We start from the raw sequence: 13,202 nt of genomic DNA, 5'->3' as shown, positions 1-13,202 counted from the left end.
GTTATAAAAATTAAAATAATATATACATTTTATTGTAAACTACACTATAAAGTTCACTGAGAAGCAAACCAGTAACCAATTCAACCTGATAAACTGTCAGTTGTAAATGAGTTTTAAAAAAAAAGACCTCAAGGAATACGCAAAATAAGGGTTATAGTACAACCCTCACAGAGAAACTAATTTAAAATATCATGAAATTGTTTGCTTTTTCATTATCACTTGGCCATTATTCCTTGTAATACGTACTTTGGCCTGTGTGATAGTTGCCTGCCACGTTGTCTGTGCAAGTGATGTGAACTGATTTGACCAGAAGTGTATTTTAATCTTAAGTATTCAGTGAAATGTCTCAAGTTTGGAGAATACATATTTGAGTGTTAACAGAAGCTATCACTGGGAAGTGGGATTATAGGTGAGTTTAGTTTTCTTCATCACATTCTTATGTATTCTCCAGATTTTCTATCAGGTACGTGCATCTCATATGAAATTTTTAGGAAATGCATGCACCAAAATAAATGTTTTATTAAAAAATCTAATGTAATCTGAAGCTTACTTTCTCACTCAGCAGCAGATAACTCAGAAAACTTTGTTATCTGAATGAGGACCTAATTAACTAGGTACCTATTTTGTGCACCCCACCGCTCTCTGACCTGGAATGGATTTCTGCAGTAGTTGAAGCATTTGATGGCGATCTTACATCTACATTGGAAGAATAAATTATCATTTGGTGAAAGGCTCCTATGTGCCAGGCAAGCTGTTACCCAGGTGTGCATGCAAGTTTACCTCCAACTTTGTATCTAAAAGGGGAATTTGCTAGCTAATGTTACCAAATGTCCTATTGAATGAGTGTAAACCATTGATCAGGCAGTCTATTTTTATTTATTTGTGTGATTAGCATCTGCCTTTTAAAACCAGCTTTTAAAAGATGCAAAGACTTATGATAAACTGTACATATTTAAAGTACACAATGTGGCAGTTTGACATATGAATATACCTGTGGAACTATCACCACAATCAACATAGTGAACATATTCATCACCCACAAAAGTTTCCTCAGGCCCCCACAGAATCCTTCCCTCTACCTCTCCCCACCTACATCTATCCCAGGTAGCCACTGGTCTGCTTTCGATCTCTATAGATTAGTTTGCATTTACCAGAATTTTACAGAAGTGTAATCACATACTATGTGTTTTCTTTTGGTCTGGTTTATTTCAATCAGCATAATTGTTTTGAGATTCATCCATATGGTTGTATTTTATTGATCATGATCAGAAAACATATTTTCCATGACTTGAAGCCTTTTGAATTTATTTAGATTTGATCTATGGCTCTTAATATGATGTGTCTTGGTAAATGTTCCATGCTTGTATTTTGTTGTTATTGTATGGAGAATTTGTTAAATGTCAACTATATCAAACTACTTGATTATATTACTGAAGATTATATTACTATCTCCTTTCTGATTTCCTGTCTACTCATTCAATCAATTATTGATTATGACAAAAAGTTATTTAAATCCTTGGCAATAATATATCTATTTCTTCATTTCTATCAGTTTTTACTTCATGTATTTTGAAGCTCTGTTATTATCCACATAAATGTTGAGCTTTGTTATGTCTTCTTACAGAAATGACCTTTTGCCATTTTGTTATGACTGCCTTTGTCCTTGGTAATATTCTTTGGTCTAAAATTTACCTTTTCTGATATTTATATAACTATTCTTGTTTTCTTTTTGACTAGTGTTCATTTATTATATCTTTTTCCATCAATTTCCTTTCAATATAGTTATCTTTTAATATTTAAACTTAGTATTTTGTTGAGGTTTTTATATCTGTGTTTGTTAGTGATATTGGCCTGTAATTTTCTTTTTTTGTGATATCTTTGTCTGGTTTTGGTATCAGGGTGAAGGTGACCTCATAGAATGCATTTGGAAGTGTTCCTTCCTCTGCAATTTTTTGGAATACTTTCAGAAAGATAGATGTTAACTTGTCTCTAAATGGTTGGTATAATTCACCTGTGATGCCATCTGGTCCTGAACTTTTGTTTGTTGGGAGTTTTTAAATTACTGACTTAATTTCAGTACTGGTAATTGGTCTGTTCATATTTTCTATTTCTTCCTGGCTTGGGAGGTTGCACCTTTCTAAGAATGTGTCCATTTCTTCTAGATTGTCCATTTTATTGGCATATAGGTGTTTCTAGTATTCTCTTATGATCTTTTGTATTTCTATGGCATCGATTTTAACTTCTTTTTCATACAGACCAATGTACGTGATGAACATTTATGCAAAATTCTCAACAAAATACAGGTAAATCAAATTCTGCAGTATATTAAAAACACTACACATGATAGCCAAGTGATATTTTTGCCTGGACTGCTAGGATGGTATAGCATACAGAAATTAATCAATGTAATACATCACATTAAGAAAATGAAATTGGAAAAAAATTATCATCTCAAAGGATGCAAAAAATAGCATTTGACAGAGTTCAACACCCTGTAATGATGAAAACACTGAAGAAATTGGGAAAGGAAGGAAACTAGCTCAACATAATTGTAGTCCATATACGAAAACCCTGCAGTTAACATCATACTCAGTAGTGTAAGACTAGAAATTTTTCCTCTAAGATCAGAAACCATACAAAAATGCCTGCATTTACCACATCTATTCAATATAGTATTGCAATTTCTGGCCAAAGCAATTATTCAAGAAAAATAAATAAAAGACATCCAAATTGAAAAGGAAGAAGTAGAATTATTTCTGTTTCCAGATGACATCTTATATGTACTAAACAGTAGAGATTCCATAAAATACTGTTGAATTCAATAATAAATTCAGCAAAGTTTCTGAGTACAAAATCAGTACACAAAAATAAGTTGTGTTTCTATACATTAAAACAATGGACAATATGAAAAGGAAATTAATAAAACAAAATTTACAAAAGCAGCAATAATAATAAAATAGAAATAAATTTAACTAAGGAGGCCAAAGACTTGTACAGTGAAAACTACAAAACACTACTGAAAGAAATTTGAAAATACATAAATATATGGAGAGACATTCCATGTTCACGGGTTGGAAGACTTAATTTTTTAGATATTAGTCCTCTCCAAAGCATTCTATATATGCAGTCCAGTGCAAAGCCTATCAAAATCCTGATTTTTTTTTTTTGGCAGAAATGGAATAAGAATCTATCCAGAAATTCGTAGGGAATCTCAAAGGAGTTAGAAACAAAACTATTAAAACTATCTTGATAAAGAAGGCCAAATTTGCAGGACTCACACTTCCTGATTTCAAAACTTTCTATAAAGCTACGGTAATCAAAACAGTGTTGTAATGGCATAAGTACAGACACATAGACCAATGGAAAGTCCAGAAATAAACCCTCACATATATGGTCAAATGATTTTTGAGAGGATGCCCAAATCATTCAGCAGGGGAAAGAATTGTATTTTCAAGAAATTGTGCTGGGAAAACTGAATATTAACATAAAAAGAATACATTGGACCCTTACCTTGCACCATATGGAAAATGTAACTCAAAATAGATTGAAGACCTAAATGTAAAAGCTTAAAGTATTAAACTCTTGATAAAAATATTGGAGGAATGCTTCATGGCAATCAATTTGGCAAAATTTCTTTGCTATGACCCCAGAAGCTCAAGCAACAGAACAAAAAATGGACTTCATCAAAATTAAAAACTTTTGTACATCAAAGGACAATATCAAGGAAGTGACAAGGTAATCCAGTAATGGTAGAAAATATTTGTAAATAATATATCTGTTAAGGGATTATTAGCCAGAGAATATAAAGACCTTCTACCACTTAACAACAACAAAACAACCTAATTTTAAAATAAGGAATGGATTCAAATAGACATTTCTCCAAAGAAGACACACAAATGCTCAATAAGCACTTGAAAAAATGCTCAGCATCACTTAGTCATTAGGGCAATGCTTATCAGAATGACAATGAGATATCTCTCCACACACATTAGGATGGTTAATATATTAAAAAATAATAAATAACTATTGACAAAGATATGGAGAAATTAGAAAACTTGGCACTGTGGGTGGGAATGTAGAACGATGCAGTAAATTTGGAAAACAGTATGTTGGTTCCTCAAAAACTCAGACAGAATTGCCATATAATCCATAAATTCTGCTTCTTGGTATATATCTCAAAGAACTGACAGCAGAGACTCAAACAAGTATTTGTAAATTGCTGTTCATAGCAGTAATATTCCCGATCTACCACCATTATTCCCAATAGCCAAAAGTGGAAATAGCCAAAATTCCCATCTTCAGATGAATAGATAGTCAATATTTGCTCTGTATATATACACAATGGGATATTTTTCAGAGATAAAAAGGAATGAATTAATGATTCACCCAACAACATGGATAAATCTCAAAAACCTATGGTGAACAAAAGAAGCCAAACACAAAAGGGTACCTTCTGTGAGATTTCATTTATTTGAATTTCAAGAAGAAGAACTAATATTTAGTGGTAGAAATGAAGACAGTGTGGAGTGGGAATTGACTGAGATGGGGCATATGGGAAATTTTGTATACCAATATTCATAGCAGCATTATTCATAATAGTCACATGTGGAAACAACTCGAATGTCCATCTTTGGATGAATGGATAATCAAAACTTGGCATATACATACAATGAAGTATTATTCTGCCTTAAAAAGGAATGAAATTGTGATATACGCTACAATATGAAAGAATATTGAAAGCATGCTAAGTGAAATAATTCATCCATAAAAGGACAAATATTATATGATCCCACTTATATGAGGTACCCAGAAGAGTCAAATTCATAGAGACAGAGAGCAGAATAATGGCTACTAGTGGGAGAGGGAAATGGGGAGTTATTTTTTAATGGGTATGTTGTTTCAGTTTGAGTTGGTGAGAAAGATCTCAAAATGGATAGTGGTAGTCCTTGCACAACAATGTGAATGTACTTAACACTGCTTAACTGTTACACATAAAATGGTTAAAAGGTAAATTATATATCATATATCTTTTACCACATTAGAAAAATTATCAAGCACTTACTATACCCCATATCATATATTGGGCACTGGACCCAAAAAGAGCACAGTCTTTCGGGTAAAATGGAAATATATGCTTCTATTATATTCTCAAATATTCTTTTCATGGTATCTTCTTGACAAGAAATTGATATTAAGAAAGGGATTAAAACAGCATATATCAATTTGATCATTTCCTATTTTTCCTATTCATATATTCTGCCCCAAGGAGAAGTTTTATGATTGACTTGTCATTTGTTTACCATCTGGCTCATAGTTGTGTGTTGCTAAATTGCTTTTTCATAGGAGATATTCTTACACTGCATTATCTATATATATTTCTCTGGGGGAATAGTAGTAGAAGAAAAGTAGAATAAATTTAGGATCAAGCAACAAAAATATTATGTGCCTTTACTGCACACAGACCCAGGATACATGTGCAGGTATATAATATTATATTAAAATAATTCTTTCTGAGGTGTATTTGGGACCAATCAAACTGATGTAAATATGGTATGAAACTAGCATTAAACATTCAAGATAGAGCACTTATAAGCTGACATACTAACACTATCTCAACAATTAAATATTTTAATCAAACATTGCATTTTAACAACTTAAAACAAACAGTACATTAATTAGGACTAAAAATGTTGCCAAATATAGAAAGGATGGGTCTTGGAGAAAGTAATTATATACATAATACATAATTAAGTTGATACATTTTGGTAGTCCTCTAAAGTGTGAACAGATCAAAACCTTAAAGTATGAATTATCTGGTTTGGCCATCCTACAGTGATCAAATTAATCACTATAGTCAGTGTAGACAGACTCAATACCTCCTGCTCCAAGAAGAAAGAACTTAATCTCCAGTTGCTGCCAAATGTTAATAAATCCACCTGAATCCAGCAGATGAAAAGCAGAACGACAGCAGAGATATATTGCCAACCTGTTATATCATCCAAGGAATCGTAGAAGCTTTTCAGGACTTACCTAGGCAGATTTTCAGAACATAAAGTTCTGCCCTCTGATTTGTAACTGCAAGCAGTTTTATAATATTAGGGTAACTTTTTTCCTATAGTCTTATATTTCATGAATTAAATGATGCAGTCTTTCATTTAGCAATTATAAATAAATGATGAATTCGATGAGTGTGAATATGCAGCAGCACATTTTTTATTTTGCAATTCTTAGTGCTGCACATTCATAACTTTTACTTGTGATTTCATAAATATGTATAGCTCCACAGGGATTGAGCTAACAGATGACACTGGGTCCTGGTATATTCATAAACATAAACATGTGACATCACTTCTCCATTGAACATTCAACTTGATTTTTTTATGAGTCGCTGGTTAGAAAGTACTTTGTGATTTATACTCCAAGATTTAAATTATCCTTCAAGTAATAGTATATAAATATTATGATATATGAATGTGTTACAGAAAGTTTTTCCTTGATGAAGTATTTTCCCCAACTTGGTAGTTTTGGAAATTAAAAAAAAAAAATCTCTGGCTCAAATTTCATTCCTAGGTTAAGAAAGTCTTATCTTTAGAAGAGAGTCACTTTGTCATACAATAGGCCTATTTTTTTCCTTAATAAATAAGGGTAAAAAATGCAAGTAAGGCAGAGGTTTTCTAATGGAAATAAAATCTGCCCCATACCCTGACCCTCAGTCTCTTGGCTGCTTGTGTATTTTTTTTAGGTATTCTATGCCTATACAAACATATAGAGTATAGCTCCTTTTATTTTATACAAATTGCTGCATACTGTATACAGTGTTCTACCTCTGGCTTTTAAATTGAACGCAAATTTCTTGAAAGTCATTCCATCAGGAAATATAGGTCTCCTTCATTTCTTTCAATGGCAAATTACAAACCTATTGTATGTGTTTACCATAATTTATTTAACAACTTCTGTACCCCTATTTGCCAATGGTTAGGTGAGTTTGGTGTGTCATATCACAAAGGAGGATATGAAACAAATATAGAGGCATTGGATTTAGTGTCAAACATCTGTGTTCAAATCTTTGATAGACCATCTAATAACTGTGTGACTTTGGGAAGGTCATTTACCATGTAGTTAGAGAGATGAGAAAGTGTTGGACATAATCCCTGCCCTCAAGGACCTCTATAAACAATTCAGGAGAAAAGGTATAGATATATAAAATGGAAAATAATATAATATTGAATAACTAGATAATAAATAAAATATAGTAAATTATCCCTACCCTGTTGATAAAACAATAGAGGTGCTGTGTGTGGTTAAGAAAGATTATCACTGTTACCTAAATTTATTTTTCCTTATGGAGATAAATTTTGAGATGGTACTTAAAATGGACCTCAAGCATGAAGGGCTTTAAATAGACATAGAAGAAGGAAAAGACACTCTGGGAGGGATAATCCATCATTTACTATATTTCATATTATGATAGTTGGGGAATTTTCATTATTAAATGCAGTCTCTCACTTTTTAAAAAAGATTTTCACTTTAAATTTTATTTGCAAGTAGAATATGTTTTCAAACAGTGCTTGACTCAGAAACAGATAGTCTGTTACCAAAATCCTGTCCCTGTTAACCACCACAAATTTCCTTACTTGAGACAGCAACCAGGCAACAATTTTTAAGTCTGACAGGAATATGTTTACAAATTTTCTTTACTGTTACACAAATCACACTGTCTTAAGCATAAATGTCATCATAATGAAAATCTCTTCATAACAAAATATTGAAATAGTCTAAGTAACAGGATACATACATATTGGATTAAAGAAAACAGATGTGATGGATTAATTCTAATGTAGTTGTCTATTAATATTCAACTATTGCTGATACTAGAAATTACATTTTCAGTATTATAGCCTTTTTTTCCAAAAATCACAACCTCTTTCCCTCTTGCAGATTATAGTTGCCTATATAGTGAGTGAGTCAAAAATGAACCTAAGCATGTGCAGATTTGTAGACTTTGTATAGTTATGTTCACAATGGTTTTTGTTTCCTAACATCCTAGGAATTGCATTGTCATCATGCACTTCTGAAGAAGTAAATATGAAGTAGAGCTTTTTCCAACAGTATGAAACACATACCTGAAAAATAAATTTTAGCACAATAAATTTAGAAAATTTGGGCTTAAAGAAAGTTTGAGTAGTTTTTAATTCAACTTTTTATTTTGAGATGATTGTAAGTTATGAGCAGTTGTAAGATATAATATGGAGAGATCCAATGTATGTACCCTTTACCCAGTTTCCCTCAATGATAACATCTTGCAAAACTACAGTAAAATGTCAACCAAAGTATTGACATTAACATGGTCAAGACACAAAATTGTCCATTCACCGAGGCTTCCTCTTATTGACCCTATATAGCCACACCCACTTGCCTCCTTGCTGCCTTCCCCTTTTTTATCTCTGACCCTTGGCAACCACTAATCTGTTCACCATTTCTATAATTTTATCGTGTCAGGAAGGTTATACAAATGAGATCATAGAGCATGTGACCTTGTGGGATTGCCTTTTTAATTTAACTGAGTATAATTCCCTGGAGATTAATCTAAGTTATTGTGTGCATCAATATTTTGTTCCTTTTTATTGCTGAGTAGTGTGCCATCCTATGACTATACCACAATTTGTTAACCATTCACCCATTGAAAGGCAGCTCAATTGTTTTCAAATTGGGGCTACTATGAATAAAACAGTGATAAACGTTCACGTATAAGTTTTTGTGTGAACATAAGAGTCTTCATTTCTCTGGAATAAATGTCCTGGAGGACAATTACTGAGTGATATGGAACTTGCATGTTTAGTTTTTTAAGAAACTAACATATTCTTTGCCAGAGTGACTGTACCATATATATTATTATCAGCCATATATGATTAGTCCAGTTCCTCCTCATCTTCACTAGTATTTAGTGGTGCCATTATTTTTTATTTTAACTTCTCTAATAGATTTATAATGATATTTCATTGTGATTTCAATTTACTTTTTCCTAACAGTTAATGGTGTTGAACATCTTTTCACATGCTGATCTGCAATCTGTATATTCTCTCTGGGAAAATGTATTTTCATGCATTTTGTTAATATTCTAACGCATTGTTTTTCACTGTTGAGTTGTATTACATATTCTAGATACTTGCCTTTTGTTGGGTATATGGATTGCAAATATTTTCTCACAATCTATAGTTTGCCATATCCTCTTCAGGAAACTTGCAAAGCAAAAGTGGGGACAAGTTCATTGTTAACAGAAAGGAATATCATTGATTTTTGTGTGTTGATCTTGAATCCTGCAACCTGATAGAAATTATGTTTTTTTAAATTTCTTGTAGTTTTCTATGTAGACAATTATGTCATCTCCAAAGGGAGACAGTTTATTAGCTCTAATAGGTTTTTTTCCTATATACAAGATCATGTCGTTGTCATATAGAGATAGTTTTTTCTTCCTTTTCAACCTGGGTCTCTTTTATTTCTTTTTCTTTCTTTATTACAGTGGCTGGTACTTCCAGTACTATTTTGAACAAAGGATGTGAGAGTGGACACCTTTGTTTTTTTCCTGATCTTAGAGGAAAAGTGTTAAATATTTCTCCATTATGTCTGATGTTAACTGTGGATGTTTTCTAGATGCTCTTTATCAGATTGAGAAATCTCCCCTTGTAGTCCTAGTTTGCTGAGCATTATGGTTATATTATAAATGGGGATAGGTTTTGTCAAATGATGTTTTTGTGTGTATCAGTTGATGTTATCATATTCTTTTTCTTTTATAGCCTACTGATATGGTAAACTATATAGATGGATTTTCATATGTTGAAATAGCCTCGATTAACTGAAATAAATCCCATTTTGTCATAGTGTATAATTCTTTTTATATATTGTTGAATTCAATTTGGTAAAATTTTGTTGAGGACTTTGAATCTATATTCATAAGAGATATTGATTTTTAGATAGATTTCTTCTTTTTTTTTTTTGGTACTGTCTTTGGTTTTAGTCATATGGTAATACTAGCCTCATAAACTAAGGAAATGTTCCCTCCTTGTCTGTTTTCTAGAAGATATTGTGTACAGTTGGTGTTAATGTTAATTCTTCTTTAAATATTTGGTAGAGTTACACAGTGAAATCATCTGGCCTGGAAATTTCCTTCTGGGGGCCTTTAATTACAAATTTAATTTCTCTAACAGTTATAGGACTATTCAGGTTATCTATCTCATCTCAGTTGAGTTTTGGTAATTTGTGGGTTTTGAGAGATGTATTCATTTCTTCTATGTTCTCTAATTTATGAAATTAAGGTTATTCATAGTATTCTAATATTATCTTTTTAATGGCTGCAGGCTCTGTAGTGATACCCGTATCTCATTCATAATATTTGTGATTTGCAGCTTCTCTTTTTATTTTGTTGTTCTTATTAGAGGTTTATTAAGTCTAATGATTTTATTGAATAATTTATTCAATCATAAAATTGAATGATTTTATTGCATACCTTTAATAATTCATTTCTTCTACTAGATTTCGGTTTATTCTGCTCCTCTTTTTTTTTAGTTTCTTTAGGTCCAAACTTATATTATTCTTTTGAGACCTTTCTTCTTTTCTACTGAAAGCATTTAGCATTATAAATTTTCCTCCCAGCACTGATTTAACTATCACACAAATTTTGATTTGTTGCACTTTCATTGTCATTATGTTCAATCTGTTTTTAATTTCCCTTGAAATTTTCTCTTTGACACATGTATGATTTAAAAATGTGTCCTTAATGTTCAACTTTTCTAGAGATTTTCATCTTGCATGTTTTTGATTTCTGCTTTGATTCCATTATATTTATATAACATACTGTATAATTTCAATTATTTTAAGTTCCATTGAGATTTGTTTTATGGCCAAGGGTATGGTCTTTCCTGGTGAATGTTCTATAGATTCTTGGAAAAAAAATGTGTATTCTGCTCTTGTTGTGTGGAATGTTCTATATATGTCAATTTATTAACTAGTATTTTTACTACAGGATTCCTCAGGGTCATTAATATGCTTGTGGATATTGTACATTTTCTTCTGACAACTTTTTACACCAATTAGATAATGATTACCTCATTTTCTATTATGCTACTCTGTATTATTCATTTTATTTACCAGGTACATGGCTCTCTGTAATTAGAAAATTGTTAAAAGTGAACCTGTGAAAAATTCCAAACTGGATAAAAAAGTACATGGTCGATATTTTAAAATTATTTCCCCTGTTAAACTTTGACATACTTCATTAAGAGGTTGAAGTTTTACCATTTTTGCCCTATTCTTTAAAAAGTCATAGCATCTCAATATCATAAATTTACACATAATGAATTATCTTCTGAAGCAGATAACAATTACCTGAGATAACAATGTAACTATTGAGTTTTATCTCCAAATACATGTCTTACTTTATATTTCCCTTTATTTACAGTTCTCTGCTGAATGCCCCTTTTATTTCTCTCGTGTATTCTGAACAGGGTAACTGTTACTATGAAGCCTTTGCCCATAGCATTCTTTTCACATAGAATTCCTATACTTATCTTCTGGGCCAATCCAAATCACACTCTTTCTTCAAGATCAAGCTAAGATCTCATAACCTCTAGGTTGTGTTTTATCATTTAGCATATACTCACTCTATCCATTAATTTGACTGTGATTTGTACAATATTTGGAATGAAAGTAATATTAACCAAGAACTCTGTTTTCTGCATTTTAGTATATTTCCTCATTTGATGAACTCATCTCCAGTATCTATGTTTTGTCTCACTGACTATATTATAAAATTCTCCAGAAGAACAGTAAATGTTTGTTTTAATGATATCTGCCTCACTTCTCATTTCTCAGTTAATGTTAATGACACCACCATCTACCGTTTCTTCCAAGATACAAAAAAAAAAAAATTCACTTCCCCTTTTACTCACGCTCTCCATATCCAATCAACACAGTCACAATTTATCAATGACTGCAGATAACATATATTTGATTACTACCATTTTCCCAAAACAATCTCTCATCTCTCAGCTTCCGTGACACCACTCTTCTGTTTCTCTTCTTACTTTACTAGTTGTCTTTTCCCAGTCATGTCTGCTGACACCATTTAACCTTCTAGACCTCAGTACAATGCAGTGAAACAAGGTTCGGTTCTCCTACTCTTCTCTTTTCTAGACTTCCTACCTAGTTCAGTGGCTTTAAAACTTTTTACTGTAGCTCATGCTAAAAAGTACATTTTATATCCTGATCAAGCATATACATACACATACTCCTAAAGTATAATTTTCAGTAAACAATACTTCATATAAAGGGCAATGCACTCTATCTTTTCTATCCTATTTTTAAAATTCTATTTTATTTTATTTTTTAAAACACTTGTTATAACTCACTGAATTTTTTCCCAGTGCTGCTACCCATCATGCCCTAGGAGTTAGGTTTTGTGATTTTAAATATACCATAATATACCATCTATATGTCAATGATTCCTGAACTTACAAGTCCTAGTACAACCTATCACTCAGCTCCAGATTTATTTATCTAGTTTCACACTTGATTTTCAACCTGAAATTCTATTGGGATATCTCAAAATTAAAATATCCAAACTATAGTTCTTGATTTCTCTGCTACCTCCACTGACTCATTCATCCTGAATATGCCTCAACTCAAAAAAGAGCATGATTCTTCTACTCACTAGCTCAAATCCAAAATTTAGCGCTATCCTGGATTTTATTATTTTCTTTACAACCCCTTCCCCCAATAAGTTTCTTAAGTAAGTCTTGCCCAAGCTTCCTTCAAGATGTATTATAAAACTATCCACTTCTTCCTATTCCACTATCAAAACCATTTATCAAAATACTACCATCTTTCACATGGACTACTGCAATAAAATTTTAACTAGTCTTCCTACTGACACCAGTGTGCCCCCACAATTCATAGTATCCAAAGAGATCTTTTAAAAATGTATATCAGATTATGTCACTTATCTTTTTAAAATATGTCTCTTTGCATTTAAAGTAAAATTCGATTTGCTTACCAGGTGTGTTAGCTCCAGTTCCCTAGAAAACAGAGCCTGAGACAAAATCTTATTTGTTAACACTTTACTTGGGAGTGCAATCCCAGGGATACACAAGTGAGGGACAAGGGGAATGATATGGGGAGGAAGGAAAAGCAGATATGAGGGTGTCCGT

This window comes from Vicugna pacos, chromosome X (assembly GCF_048564905.1).
Source record: "Vicugna pacos chromosome X, VicPac4, whole genome shotgun sequence".
In the NCBI taxonomy this organism is placed as follows: domain Eukaryota; kingdom Metazoa; phylum Chordata; class Mammalia; order Artiodactyla; family Camelidae; genus Vicugna; species Vicugna pacos.
This window is presented reverse-complemented; position numbering follows the sequence as displayed.